The 16,271-nt window shown below is 30.9% G+C and overlaps 1 protein-coding gene across 4 annotated transcripts in view; it reads right to left on the reverse strand.

Annotated features, from left to right (window-relative positions):
- LOC134277335 (homeobox protein abdominal-B-like) overlaps positions 1-16,271 on the reverse strand; it is a 120,230-nt gene that overhangs the window by 78,986 nt on the left and 24,973 nt on the right. For all 4 annotated transcript variants that reach the window (XM_062759669.1, XM_062759667.1, XM_062759671.1 and 1 more), the window contains exon 2: positions 14,087-14,261. The gene's annotated coding sequence lies outside the window, so the exon portion shown is untranslated. The remainder of the gene's footprint in view (positions 1-14,086; positions 14,262-16,271) is intronic.

Consider the following 16,271-nt stretch of genomic DNA (forward strand, 5'->3'; position numbering starts at 1 on the left):
CACTTAATTGTAAATAACTGACAAAGATTACACTTATAAACAGATTCTATATATTTCTGTTTGTCTGAGGGAGTTCGTTAAGCCACTTTATCTATCGGTGGATGTGTTTTTTTTTAAGAGAGAGAGAAAGTATTCAGTGTGGCTAAAAGTGTTGGTTTTTTTTTTTTGCTTTTTTCTCCCAAGAATTATAGTAATTATATTGTGTTACCGCGATCCCCCAAAGACTACAGAAATATCATATTTGCAACAGGCTCTAGTTCTAGTCTGTGAAAGAAAAAGCTATTTCCATAAAAATATACAATTACACAAAATTATTGAATACTCTTAAAAAGTGCTTAGGGGTTATGTATGTGAGACCCAGATTAATCGTGACATACAAATGTTAATAATGAATGTTTGATTTTAGTGTCTGGCGTCACTCATATAAATGTCAACGTGACCTTCATTACTTTTGGTTCAGATAGGGATTTCAAGCAATCCTGGTTAATTATTTTTAACTATCTTGTCAATTCTGATTCTAGTGGCCTTGCAGAGATAAATGCATAGAATTTATCACCTGATTAAGGGAGATAAGTATTTCTAGTTATCTAGATCTTTTATGTTTCCAATAAAGAGTATGAATTGGTTCATTAATGAATATTTGAAGCTAATGCATTGTGCACCCAAACAAAAAAATTTTACAAAAAGAGCATTATATTCGCGATGAGTACATTTTGTGTTGATTTTTACAGAGAAATATCCTCCTCCAGTTCAGTACGTGTTTATTGCTTTTAAAACGTTATTTTTATGAAAATCAAAATTAACGATTCTTATTTATAAACATTACATTACTTCTTATTTATAAACATTACATTAAAGTACGATCAGTACATTTGTTTAATTAAAACAATTTTAGCCGAAAAATTGTACATTATATATTTGATATATGTTATTACTTCAAAGAGCGATTCCTCTTGAGTCCCAGAGGAGTTGATCCTTTATCGGGGGTTCGAATCTAAAGGCACGGTCCTTCAATACGCAAGTTTCGAGATTATCTCCCTTGGTGCGCTCTTTCGTCGAGGAGGGGAGTTTCGTTGCCCCGTAAACAAACAGATGGTCCACAAAAATTTTATATTTATATATTGGATACTTTGTATCATCGATTTACTGGTTTATCATAACAACATGATTGTCAGGATGCACTGTACATTTCGAGAATAACTGAATTAATCTAAAGACGTAATTTTTTAACCAAAAAAATCGTAACTAAAAAGAAAATGTCGGTGGATGTGAGACTTTTCAGATGAGGGAAGAAATTTGGACCTCTAATAAAAACGGTACACATGCATCTGATCATTGTACGTAAGCGATATAAATGACACATTGATTCTTTTCCTTATTATAACTTCAAAAAACCCACAAACTTTTTTTTAAAAAGTTTGTACAATCAAGAAAATCGGTTACTTTTTATTAAGACTACGACGTTTCTTTCGTTTTCAAGTACCTATAATTTAAAGTAGATTAGTAAATATGCATAGTTGAACTTGATAAAATCATCAAATGCATCAATGCTTATTATCATTATCTTTTTATAACATTTAATAAATTTTAAAAGCCATAAATATCGTTCATTGATTTATGCATGTTTATATACAGAAACAACCTGTCCCATCACCCTGCTGAAATGGATACTTTTTGCGCCTCTATCGTAGGAGAGTTACAATCTCGAAACTGGCGTATTGGGACCGTATAAACTGAGATGCGGGAGGTGGGTCTATTGCCTCAGTAGGCGCGGACACTAAAAAGATCCCTCTCCACTCAAAGGTCGTATAAGTGCCTATTACAAACCCGAATTTGCGTACCTCCATCGGTAAGTGATGACGTCTCTATATGAATGAATCTTTTTAGAAAGGGACGTTAATCAAACAAAACAAAATTTGAAAAAGGAATAAGTCACATGTTACAGATTATACTAATTAAGGTAATGACCAATGAAAAGTGAATCATAAAGCATTTCTGAGCGTCCGACAGGGGATACTTACTCCTTCAAGGTTTCTGATCCTACATGTAACCTTCAAGGTTTCCAGGGTTTTCATGTTGTATGCGCCGTACATTACAGAAACATATTGTTTGAGGGGTTTGCAATCGATTAATGTTCGTTTTCTTTTACATGTACTTTATTTTCCACATGTACGAGGGTTGTTCGGAAAGTTCACAGACTTCTGTCATATTTAAAAGGTGAATTAGGTTACAATCAGTGATCGACCTAAAAAAATCTCTGAACTATACAAAAATGTGAGGTGGAACAAGGAGCCCTTTCCAATTTCAGAATTTTGGTCTGGTGCTAGGAAGAAATGTCTAGGCAGTGAAATTCAGTATAAAAACAGAAATAAAATGAAACAAGTCAGCCAAAATACGATGCAATAAATGTTCTATTTGCTATCAAGGTCAGTATAACGACAAACGAAGTTGTTGAAATGCCGTCAGAGAGTAGCTAGCATGCCTCGCTTTAAAATCTGATCGCATTTCAATAGCAAATAAGTTATAAAATAGTGGAATACTTATACATAAAAATAAATATTACTAAAAAAATCTATCACATCTGAAAAATTCAGATGTAACTTACATAGAAAACACAGGTAAATAAAGTGAATATTGATTTTTATTTCATTGTTAATAAAAAGTCTATAATAAGAAAATCTACTTAAAGTAGAATTTAAGCGTTTGATATCTCGACGTTTTATTTGCTGAGTTTGTATTACGTGCAATGTACACGAGTATGTCCGAAAAATTCCGAAAACGAGCGTTAAATATCGAACGCCTCGTTGTAAACAAAAAATGTCGTCTGGTCAACCCCTCAGAGACAAATGTATGTAAGATAATGTCAGCTTCTAGGTAAGATATTTTTCATTTCATACAAAAACAATATTCTTTATCAATAATTTAGTACATATGAGCCTCAATAAAACCCCCAAAAGCAAACCATAACGCTTGCTAGGGGTCATTTGAATGATGCTATATATATTGAAGGCGTGCAGGTCACTGACGTTAATTTAAATACCGGTAATAAATAGTTTCTTATGGTAGATGTTTTAACTATTATATAAAATAAAGGAGTTGGCACATTGACGGTACAAATACACTCCAAGCTCGTTCATTTGTACAGCGAACTATTGCCAATATTCACCAAAAGGAGCTTTTGAATTACAAGTGAAGATACTGATCATCTCTATTAATATACAGTATAGCTACACAAGCATATCCCCCCCTCTCTCTCTCTCTCTCTCTCGTTTTTTTTTTAAACTAAAAATGAGAATTGTAAATAATGAGACAATTAAAAACAACTTCTAGGTATTACATTAAAACAGATGATGCCGAAACTGTTAAAGATCACTTTCTGTAAAAAAAAACCAAAACCCAAGATCATGGGGTTGACCCTTGCCCGTACGTTAAGACATATAAAGTGTGTTAGTTTGAAATCAGTAATTAAATTCAGACAATGCTTGAGACAAATCTTAATCTTTATATTTAATGTGTTCTAGATCTATATCCTTCTAAAATTCTTTAAATAAATACATAAACAAAGTAAGGTGTTTGAAATATATCATGTAAAAATGCAAAAAAGTGTAAACACTGCATTAATTTACATGTTTAGTATTTGTAAAACAATCTGAAGGAATGGAAATTTACCAATTTCACTATATGTACGTCGCAGAATGCTTGATAAAAATAATTTAAATATTTGAATATAAAATTAAAGGAATTTAATTCAAAAAATGAATCATTCTGGTTCCTTTAAAAATTAATTCTTACGAAATATCACTTATTTAGATGTATATGCATAGCTACGACTAAGATTTCAAACGTTCCGTGAATATTTATCATCGAAAGCCCTTTGAATGAGTATCATACATTTTACTGTTTAAAAAAATGAAGTTCGATTGAAGAATACACAGATGTGTCAAAAGAAACCTATCCATATCCGATATGTACTTGTATTTCATCATATTATACATTGTGTTGCTTCAATATAAAGTTTTTCTCACAAAGTTTTATATAAATATAGTCGCCCGCGTGGCGCAGTGGTTGGAGCGTTTGATCTAGAGTCGCGAAGTCCTTCGGATGACCCGTTTAAGCCGAGGTCCGGTGTCGCTTTAGGTGCTGGCACGATAAAGATCCCTCACTGCTCAATGGCTCTGAGTGATGAGTATAGGACAAGTGGTGGCGTCTCCATATGAGTGAAAAAATCTCGAGAGGGACGTTAAACAATATAGATTCAATCAAAGTTAGGAGTTAGGAGAGTAGCGGATCAGAAACTCTTGGCTAACGTAAATGAGACTGTAAAAGTCTTGAAACTGCATTTTAATGAATATATCTTACATTTTTGCTCACCTGAGCCGAAGGGTTATGCGAGATTTTGTGATCAAAGAGTGTCTGGCGTTCATCTGTCGTCTCTCGCCTTTAAGCTTTTCACATTTTCGAATTCTTCTCAATAACCACTGGGCCAATTTCAACCACACTTGTCACAAAGAATGCTTGTGTGACAGGGATTAAAAATTGTTCACAGGAAGTGCGGTGCCCTCTTTCAAGGGGAGATAATTAAGAATTCGTGAAAAATTGATGGAGTATTTTGAAAATCTCAAGAACCACTTGGCAAGAAAAAATGAAATTTGTGTGAAAGCTTCTTTACACATGTAGATTCAAATTTGTTCATATCATGACTCCTGGGAGAAGGACAGGGCCGCAAAAGAGGGTCGAAGTTTTACCTAGGAACGTATAGGAAATATCTTTAAAACTATTCTTCTTTCGAACAGCAAAGCCATGATTAGTCTTATAATATACTTTGTTCAATCATGACCCCAGGGGGTAGGGCAGGGCCATTAGAGGGAGGGTTAGAGATTTACATAATTTTTCTATACGTGTAATAGTTTAGGGTTTCAGTTTAACGCATCAATTGAAGACCTCATAAAATGGAATGATCTAAAAACTCTTGGAATGGACTAGCCGAACTACAGGGTATATAAGCTAAAGGTTTGAGAAAGTAAAGCTAGCTGAAGAAGTTGGATATGCTGAATCAGCACTTAAGCAAATTTTGTCTATCCTTTATAATTCCCATTTATAATATTAACATGTAAGGAAGGAATGTGTATTAATTTATATCCTTGAGTTTTTGGTAAGGATTTTCTCCCTCTGTTTTTAATTAATAAAACAATAAAAATGTACAAACTTAATACCTGGTTTGAAAAAAAAAAATTTTCAATTGTCATTCTATTTCTAATATTTTAATGCATCTTTCCACCACGGTATTCATTGATTGTTTGTCCGTAAAGACTTCAATACCTTCATTGATTACTGCTAAGTTAAAACATTTCGTTTGGTAAATCCTTTTTTATGATACCTATGGAGAAGACGAACTGTATTCAAGATCAAAAGTCCATAAAAGAATACAACATGACCAGTCATACCCGCCGTGTGCTCCTTGTCATGATCGGGAAAAAACGTCAGCCAGCATTTGACTCAATGATAAATGCATTGGCTGACTAGGTCATTGTATCGACCATAGAACTTACGAAATGATGACATTAAACGAAATTGCTGAAATTCTTGCCTCATCAAGTTGTTTGTCAATAATTAACCTCGTGTCAGAAATTGTCCATACATAGAGCATGCTGTTGCGTATCGAATCAACTGAGATATATAAAATTAATATATGCAGGTGAGGAAGGTATATTGCTGCAGAAGAAGGGGAAGTTGACGATTATAAAGTTAAAGTCATCACGTTTATCTATGAAATGCTTGTACATAGGTACATAGAAAATATCTTTAAAATTTTCTTCTCAAGAACAACTTAGCCACTATTTGTCTTATTTATAGAGAAGTAACCTTGTGTATTGTAGAATCAAGTTTGTTCACATCATGAGGACACAGAGGTCATACATAAGAATACATAGGAATCTTCTTAAACAAAAATCTTTTCTCAAAAAGAGCAAAGCTATGATTATTCATATTATTATAAAAAACATCCTCAGGTAGTGGAGATTCAATTTCATTATGTCCCCCTTCGAAGAAGAGCGGGCATATTGCTTTGCTGCTGTCTGCTAGTGGGTCGCTCTGTCTGTCCACCATCAGTTCCCTTTCATTTTCTTTGCAGAGGTTACTTATATTAAAATGAAATTTGTATACAAATTATCATAAAAATATCTAGGTCAAGGTATCTTTTTAGCTCTACTGGTCAGAGACCAGAAGAGCTTATGCACACCCGCCTTCTGTAAACAATTTTTCAAAATGCTACTCCTCCTACAGTTTTGGTCTAATTTCAATATAACTTGGCACACAAGTAGACTACACTAAGATACATAATTCTGTTTATCGGTTTTTGATTTCGTTGAACGGCATTGCCGTGGTTACTAAAAATAGAAATTTCTGTGAAATTCTTTCAAAATGCTACTCCTCCTACAGTTTTGGTCTGATTTCAGTATATCTTGGCACACAAGTAGACTACACTAAGATACATAATTCTGTGTATCGGTTTTTGATTTGATGAACGGTGTGCCGTGGTTACTAAAAATAGAAATTTCTGTGAAATTCTTTCAAAATGCTACTCCTCCTACAGTTTTGGTCTGATTTCAATATAACTTGGCACACAAGTAGAATACACTAAGATACATAATTCTGTTTACCAGTTTTTGATTTCGATGAACGGTGTTGCCGTGGTTACTAAAAATAGAAATTTCTGTGAAATTCTTTCAAAATGCTACTCCTCCTACAGTTTTGTCTGATTTCAGTATAACTTGGCACACAAGTAGACTACACTAAAATACATAAATCTGTATATCGGTTTTTGATTTCGATGAACGGTGTTGCCGTGGTTACTAAAAATAGAAATATCTGTAAAATTGTTTCAAAATGCTACTCCTCCTACAGTTTTGGTCTGATTTCAATATAACTTGGCACACAAGTAGACTACACTAAAATACATAAATCTGTTTATCGGTTTTTGATTTCAATGAACGGTGTTGCCGTGGTTACTAAAAATGGAAATATCTGTAAAATTGTTTCAAAATGCTACTCCTCCTACAGTTTTGGTCTGATTTCAATATAACTTGGCACACAAGTAGACTACACTAAGAACATAAAGAGACTTTATCAACGATCATTATTTTATTTATTGCTGTTGTAAAGTTTCAAATCCCAGCTGCTTAAGTACTTTTCTCTTCCTTTGCTATAAGTTCAAACCAGTAGAGCTTCAGTCTCGACAGAGACTTCTGGTTTGTACGTACGATCGGACCATTTTGGTCAGACTTAAGCTCTTTTGACTTAAAAAAAATTCCAATCATTTGGGGGATAGGGGCCATAAGTGTTTTACAAATATCTCTTGTTTAACTTTAGGGTGGGTAGGTGGGGGCCACAGTGAGAGATCAGAGTTTTACATAGTAAAATATAAGATTGATATATTGTATGTTGTTTTACGTCCCGTTAGAATTTTCACTGATATTGAGTCTTCAGCATATACCGTTGACGGGCTTCTAATTTAGACCGTTACTCGGCACTCAGGGCCATGAGCAGTGAGGGATCTTTTATGTGCCTACGTCTGCCGTGACATGGGACGTCGGTTTTAAGGTCTCATCCGAAGGACCCGCGGCTTTCACTTCATATTGTTGAGCGTTTAAGAAAGCTCTAATTTTTAAAATAATCAACTAAGGTCAGTCGCGGCCGAGCCTTGGACCCATGACCTTCAGATCATTGAGCGAGAGCTCTGATAGGATAATTAAAGTTCGCCCCCTCTCTCCCGTTCAGACTGAACTGATTTCTACTTCTTCCTTGTTAATAAGCTCAGTTGAGCGATGAGGCCCATGGGTCTTTAGCCATTTTCCGAAGAACCATATCGTTAAGTAAAATGGATAAATATGTAGAAGTATTGCAATTCTTTTATCATCGACTTAACTCGAAGATACAGCCATTATCACTGTTACATGTTACATGTATATATATATTATATATGAAAATGTCCGGATACTGAAGTATATATAAAGGTCCACTGTACATTAAAATTCCGATATATATTTAGAATAAATAAACAAACACTACAGCTTGAAATACTTTGTTTTTATACGTATAATGCAATTACTATATATCGTTTAATTAGATTTCTTTTGATTTGGAGAATTATGTTTTGCTGTTATAAAATTATTTTTTTTCACAACCTTAAAGATAGAGTCCCAAACTCTTTGAGTAACGCAGCCAGATGTCAGCCTACAATTGTAAGTCTTGTCGAGAACAGCGGGTAATTTAGGGAATAAATAACACAGAAAATAAACCTTTCAACTCCGAAACTGGACAACTTAATCCTCCGGTTTAAATGGCCTATCACACGTTTAATATATAGGGCATTGACTTTATTTTTCTATAAAGATCAAGAACAGAAATACGGTTTACTTTTATTTTGAAAACAGCATGGTTAAAATAAATGGCAATGGTAAAACACTTTTTTAAAAACTTTTTTTTACTGAATTAAAGGACAAAATAAAAAAAAATTATTTTAATCCAAATCACGTTGTTGCGTGTCACCGCACAAATTATTTAGAAGTCAAACTTGACATTACTTAATTCCAATTTTTCATCTTCTTCGATTAATTGTGGTCAGTTGTGCTCCTTTAGGATACAATGAAATAAGAACGTTCATAAAAGTATAAATTTTTCATCATCAAATCAAATAAAATTGGAAAATTATTGCATGTTTTAGAGTCAATTCCGTTTGAATTGTTAATATTTGTTCATTATACAAAAACAAATTTCAATTTTTCATAAAACAAATTCCCGTAGACAAGAACTGGCATTTATTAAACATGCGATAAAAGCTTCAAAAAATATAAATAAAAAGAAAACAGAGTTTGTAAAACACAATATAATATATACGAAAAGGAAAATAACAGTAGTATAAAACTACTATGAAATTCCTATGGAAACTAAATGTAGAATGCATGAAAGCCTTTTTTTCATGTTTTCGTGTTCTGCGGAGGAGTGCTTTTACTCTTATGGAGTTCCATTCATTTTATCTTTGTGCAGAAATAAACTGCACATGGTACTTTTCAACTCAATTAAATTGATTCATTTTGGGAAAAAAGTCACTGTCCACAAAAAAATGGTAACGGGTGACATGGCTTTTCTGCTGTGGGAACGGGCTGAACTTTCGCAAAGTAAAATTTTAAACTCTAAAACATTTAGGATAAACAACACTTAAAATAAGAAAATGATGAAACATTCTACATGTGTATATTGTTTTAATATTTGATAATGTTTCCTGTTCAATGAAAAAAATTATGTTAATCAAATTTAAAACGAAATAGGTAATACGCGACTAATCTTCACGGCGAATAGATAGATAAAGTTTCAAATTTTATTTATTTAAAAATAAAATTAAAACGCTGATTTATTTGTGGTTAAAAATAAATGCAGTTTTGTCGATTGAATATTCATAAATATGCAGAAAATGTAGAAATGTAAATTTAAATACCGAGTTACAATTTTTTGTTGAATCACAATTTCACGATTCCAAATATCCTAATTACTGTAATTTTTTTTTGAAAAAATTGAAAAAAAATTATTATCTATTTATTATCTATTCATAAACTATATGTTTATGGAATAACAAAATATAAAATGTTATTAATATTAAAATATAATGTACAGACAATATTTGGAAGGAAAATGCACACGTAGCTCTAAATGGGGGAAAGGAAATGCAGAATGAAAGCAGTTCTAATATAAAACATTTGTCCTATTTTAGCGGAAATCGACCTTCATTGACTAATTAATTAGAACATGGCCCTGACACAACGAGCTTACAAAGGAAAGGCATTGTCTACCTTTTAACGACCCCGAAGAGGGGGCCGGCAAACACAATGCAGTTCCACAAATTTGAGGAATTAACGTATTCACCGATCTCCCTACAGAGCTATTCCGCCATAATCTTGGTGAATGGAAGGATGCCGAACGATTTATTGGAAATCTTGAACTACCTTTCAAACATCGCGAGCAGACATCAATACTGCTGATAAGCAATGGTTACCCTATTTCAGAGAGAGAGAGAGAGAGAGAGAGAGAGAGAGAGAGAGAGAGAGAGAGAGAGAGAGAGAGTTTTCTAACACTAATTTTTGAAAAGTGAGAAATTTGTACAAATTTATATTATCACAAAATGTCACAAGAATTAAAAAGCAAGTAAAATACCTCATACAGAATAAATATAATAAAATGATACTTATTGAACAGTTATCTTCATTATTCTGAAAAATGTAATGTACGCTTTTGACAGATTTATGCACAAAAATATATTTAGTAACTAGGCTGAGGTTGAATGCAGTTATGAATAAGGCTGTAATCCAAATTTATATTACTTCTAAACGATGAGTTATTTCAGAAATTAACTAGAATGATAATATCGTATCTGACAGATGTAACGTCAGGGACGTGGACGTTAGAGATACAATTTTAGAAAAGTCCGAAGAAGAATAAATATCTTTAAATATTGGAAACACAGATATTTTAATTGGAACGGTATTTAAATACAAGTATGTTATCAAATCGCTAATTCATACACTTTTAGTATTTAATTTAAATGAGTCAAATGAAAAAATAAGTATGAAATTAAAAGGTGAAACCAAATCTTCATTGTTACAGAAATTATTTTTTTTTCAAAATCATTTCCCGCATATTTTCAGGATATTTGCGATATAAAATTAATAAGAGCATACAATGTAAAGGGTTAAATTTAATATCTTCTTTATTTTTTTCCCTTAATACAGGAATTCAATTTGAAATGCTTGTAAGATTGAAATTAAAAAAAAAGATTTTGTTTAGCACATTTAATTAAAAATTATAATCATGTTTCTTCATGAATTTTTCTATTTAGATGGAAAGCATAAATTCGAACAGTTAAGGTATTTTTCAAGTTTGCCAGTAAGAAGAAAAATATATTTCAATTGAAATATCAGTCAAAATCAAGTTCTAATAAATAATTAGTTGTGGAAACTTTTTCAAATTAAAATTGATTGGAAAATTTATGTCATGATATGCTTCGGAATAGTGTCAGAATCCAATTATAACACAACTCTGTCAAATTCTACCAAATTACAATTCTGTCGTAAAATTGTTAAACTTACACCGACTATTCCCAATTTTGTAACTGTGCTGTGAATTTTACAAGGTGATAATAGAAATTTTGCTTTATTTAAGGACATAAATCGCACGAAATTTGCCAGCAGCGACGGCGAATGGCGAAACTGTACAAGACCTCTTAAAAGCAGATGATATAAATGTATAAATTAAAAATAAAAAAGAAAACATTCTTTAAAAAACTAAGTTGAAAAAAATAAAATAATTTGTTTGGTCCAGTGAGTTTTTTAAACTTTAATTCGCGACACTTTAAAAACCTCTTTTCCATCATAAATAAGAAAAAAATGTGTGAGGTCGGGTTGATTTACGACATCATTTATCGAGAGGGAAAACTCGCTAGTTTACATAAATATACAAAGAAATAAATCTTTTTGAAAAATAATGCACATAGTTGACACGGATTAACATATTCACAGAATTTAACAATAATTCAGTATTTTCAGGGTTTTTGGAGATAGCATTTTGGCATTAGAGGTGGTTAATTTTGGCGTCCATTTGCCTTCTCGTCGCCGTGTGTAATAGCCCAGACATGAATTATGATATAACCTCACACATAGGAAAAACACACATTATGCCTATTTATGTTTAAATAAACAAAGAAATATTATAGCTTTGTTCGTAGGTTAAGTTTTGTTTAGAATTTGTAAAAGGTGACAAGATTATTTAAAAAAATTAAAAATTTCTTAGTTTTTCCTTTCTGCATAGTTAATAATTAACTATGCAGAAAGGAAAAACTAAGAAAAAAAATAAATTATATATAAATAAATCAGTAAATAAAAAAAATATTGCTTCAAATAAATACTTAAATTATATTGATAAAAAATACATTAGATTTGTTCTCACTTTTTTGCCTAGTTATAAAAACTATACAACTCATCATCGAGGCATATCTATAGTGTAAAGCGGGAGATAACTCTTACAGTAGGTTATACATGTATGTTATTGATAGCCAATGGTAAAATCAGTTTCATTGATTTGACTTATTTGTACATGGCATCAGAAATGATATTGACTATAATATTATTTTTTTTCATCATTAATATTTAAGATTTATGTAAATTAATTTCAAGTTGAATTTAAAAACATAATTCATTAAGATTCGTAAAAATAGCAATTAAGTAAAATTAAAATCAGAAGCAAATAAAAAAAATACTAACAAATATATTAATTATAAAAATAAATAGATAATAAAATTGACTTGACCACAATATGAAACAGAGTTTAACATAGACAAATAAATAAATAAAAACTATTCAATAATTAAAAAAAATCATTTAAAAATATATAAATAATAATAAAATAAATAAATAAATAAAAAAAAATAAAAAAAAATAAATAAATGAAAAAAAATAAATAGGTAAATAGATAAATAAATTAATAAACAATAAATACCTAAATATGTTTAAAAATATATAAATCAACCAGAAATTATGGAAGAAAGTTTGTAAACTATGAAAAAATAGAACTTATTGATAGATTAATAAATGAATAAATAAAAATAATAATATACCAAAAATGTGGTTGTGAATTTTGTTTAAAAAAAAAGAAAGAAAAGAATTAGTCGAATTTAAAGGAAGATGATTTAAAAAAATAACAGAAATGTGTCCGTTAACGATCCTAGCTAGGGACATGTACGCCAAGGGTCGTGCAGTTCAATCATTGAAAGAAAAATAAAATTGCATATATATGATTATTTTATATTGCTTTCTGGACAAAAGAAACAAAGTAAATATTCTCTTTGGCACTAATAAAATGGTTTTAAAATATGTTCTTGTTAAATATTTTATATCGAGGTTCTTTCACCTAAAAGATATATGTTAACAATATAGACTATTAGTTAACTAGCAGTAATTTGTTTCATAATACCCTCTGTCCTTGTAAATATAGGGGGTAAAAAGATATCTTTATTTTCTAGGAGAACATTTACATTAAATCTTGCCTTCTCTAACTTCTATTCTTTTCATATAGAAATGTAAATATAAACACGAACATAAAAGCATTTATGTCTGGAAAAAGTATCGATATTTACCGAAAATTAAAATCTACGCAAAAAAAATCGTTTCAAAAATCTTCTTGGGCGTCCCAGCTTTTATCTGGAGATTTACGGGATGTTTTATGTTAAGTTTGCCCCCATCACTTAACAGATGAAAGAACCCCAAGTACTGACTGGTCTTAACAAATCTAAAGCAGGGGTCATAACCGCGGAATTTTGATGTTCAGTTTATGACCAAATTTTACCGATCGAGGTCGTAAAAATGTACAAAGATATTGCTGTAGGTTCGTTGCTATGCTGTCCAGGCCGATACGGGTCGATTTGGCAGCATCCCCGGGGGTCAACAATTCTAACATGTCTTGATTCTATCAATTTGAGAAAATTATCTTTAACATTTTACAAACCCCAGATTTCCCCACGTCAGAAAATCAAGTTTCTGTGTGGGAGATTTGTCTTTGTCAAAAATCAAAAACAGTTTCTTAGTTTTTCATCAGACGAGTGTGTTATTTGTTGAAAGTATACATTACAATGTTGGAATTCTATTTAATAATTGACCACATAAAAAATATTACTTCGATCTTTTTCATCTCAAAACATCAATGTGAAAATCAAAAGACTTCACACTATTCCCTTATGTTTGACTTTGACCCCCCAATGCCAATAAACGACCGTTAAATTCGAGTAAAATACAAAACCCTGTAATTTTGTCGAACATATCAAACGCCACAAGAAGAAAATTAATTCGAGCTTTATACTTAAAAGTTCTAACAGTTTTACTTTATTGAAACTTAACGACCAGGATGTAAACACTTACGTGGCCCAACTGACTGAATGACCAAAGTAAACCTGTGACAAATAACAGCCTACGACAAAAGAGCAGCGACACCTTTCCCTACCGCACATCGTGCTTTGTCTCTAGAAAAACAAGAAATTGGAACTTACCAAGGGCACTTCAATCCAGTTCAGGGCTGTTTTAACGCGAGTTATTCCTCTTTGCACAGAAACACATGACATTGATGTAATAATCCTATGGCGGTTTATATGAAAACACAATTATAATCCAAATTTGGCAACACATTATACAGAAATCCTGAAGGTAATTTAAATCCATGATTATCTGTAGAAAAATTAAAATTAAATTAAATGTATTTTTAAAAGAAATATTAAAAAAAGATCTGAATATAGTGCAAAATTCTGATTTTTTTTCCTGCAGTTATCTGTTTTCATGGTACCTTAAGATATACATGAAAGATATTATACACAATAACTATAATTATTGTGACATTATTATTATTATATTATGGAAAGATATGCACTCTTAAATGTTTTAATAATTGTCTGTTACATCTTATCTGTAGGTGAAAATTTGATAGATTAAAGACATATTGACGAACAGGTTAAACAATACGAATTTTGTAATACAAAATTCTTTAATAAGGATATGACATCTGATGGGAAAGAAGCAGAAGTTTTCTGAAAGAGCTCTACCACACGGAGACTAGACAATGTTAAAGTGACAGATTTTTGATGTCTGTTTCCACAGAACTAATAAGGACAACAGAAAAGGCAAGCCGATAGAGGCACAGTGTCACAGTTGTCTGACAGACGGAGAATCTAATTCATTTAATTGATTGATAAAAATGCCATTGAAGGAAATTGTCAGGGAAACGACAGGGAGGGGGTCTGCTAGTGGTGTACTTTGTCATTATACAACATTCATTTTAATTTGTTAAATACAGGTCTGTACGCCCACGCGTAAATCACTCTAGAGTAATGAATGAATTACACATCTATATACAACAGTTACTGTAGTTTGTGTTTGAGGGTACCGGTGTTTTAATTTTTAAAAAGTGAATTCAAATACTATTGTATTTTTTAAATATCTGTATTTTTTTTAATTTTCATATTTTTTACGTTACAGAAAAGTGGAGATTAAAAAAAAAAAAGCCTCTCGCTTTATTTTTTTTTTTAAAAAAAATTTATTAAAGAAAATATTCAAACGAGCTTTAAATAAGCTTTGAGCTGTTATTTGTAAAATTACCCACATTTAAAATTGCAAAAGTAAAATACTTTAACAATCTTTGCCAGCTTAAATATTCATTTCATCCTCTGAAATAGTTTGTTTCAATTATTGAAGAAAAACATTTTTTAGATTCATTACTTTGTGAATGTTTGTTAAGTAAATCTCTTTATATTGTAATTTTAATATTAACCTTTTCTTGACATATTGGTTATTTTCATTTCGTATTTCTCGATTTTAGCAATATTGGAGTAATTATCAAAGCTATTAGGTGCAGATAATTTTTTTTAAATTGTCCTGATAATGACTATTTAAAATATATTTTTGTCTTAAACATGTAAATATTTTATAACACTATATTCTATTAATTTTATTCAGATAAAAGTCATTTTTTTTTGCGTTTTGTGTTCTTATTGACTTTAACATAAGACAAAAATTCAAAAAGTATTTTATTTTTTGCATTATTTTCAGCTTGTTCACGAAGACAAAGAACCCCTTTTGAAGCAAAAAAAAAATCCATTGATATTTTTATCATGTGAACAAATTAAAAACAAAATACTAAAAAAAAACTTACAAGCATTTAAATAGCTAACAATATTGTCTTCTTTTAAATTCTGTTTCAGACCTTTGACGGTTATAAACAGAAAATTTTTTTGTTTTAATTTTGCAAAGATGTCCTTGTCAGATACTAGTATTTAGCCGTGCGCATGCACACCTTTATGTTGATTACGACTTTGAAAATAAAAAAATATATATATTAATTACAGATATTGGATATGGCATTTAAACGATAAGGTTGTTTTGGACCAAAATATTTTGTTCTCACCGTCATTTAAGTTTCCGCCCCTACTACATGTACAATTTTTAATCAAAGTTTATTCTCGTTGATTTTAATTGTATGTTGATAAATAATTTAGTGAGTGCTTGAAAGTCAAAATCTTTGATAAATATCTAAACAATGATAACTTTAATAAATGATTCAAAATATTTCACTTATACACCAATTATTTTTGATTTCAGTGTTTTAAGGAACAAAATCAGCCAATTTTTTTTTAATGTAATAGATTTTTAAAATAAATAATAAGTTTTCAAAATAAAGATTTATGG

The sequence above is a fragment of the Saccostrea cucullata genome, unplaced genomic scaffold, assembly GCF_032062105.1.
Source record: "Saccostrea cucullata isolate Sc308-1 unplaced genomic scaffold, CSIRO_AGI_Scuc_v1 ctg94, whole genome shotgun sequence".
In the NCBI taxonomy this organism is placed as follows: domain Eukaryota; kingdom Metazoa; phylum Mollusca; class Bivalvia; order Ostreida; family Ostreidae; genus Saccostrea; species Saccostrea cuccullata.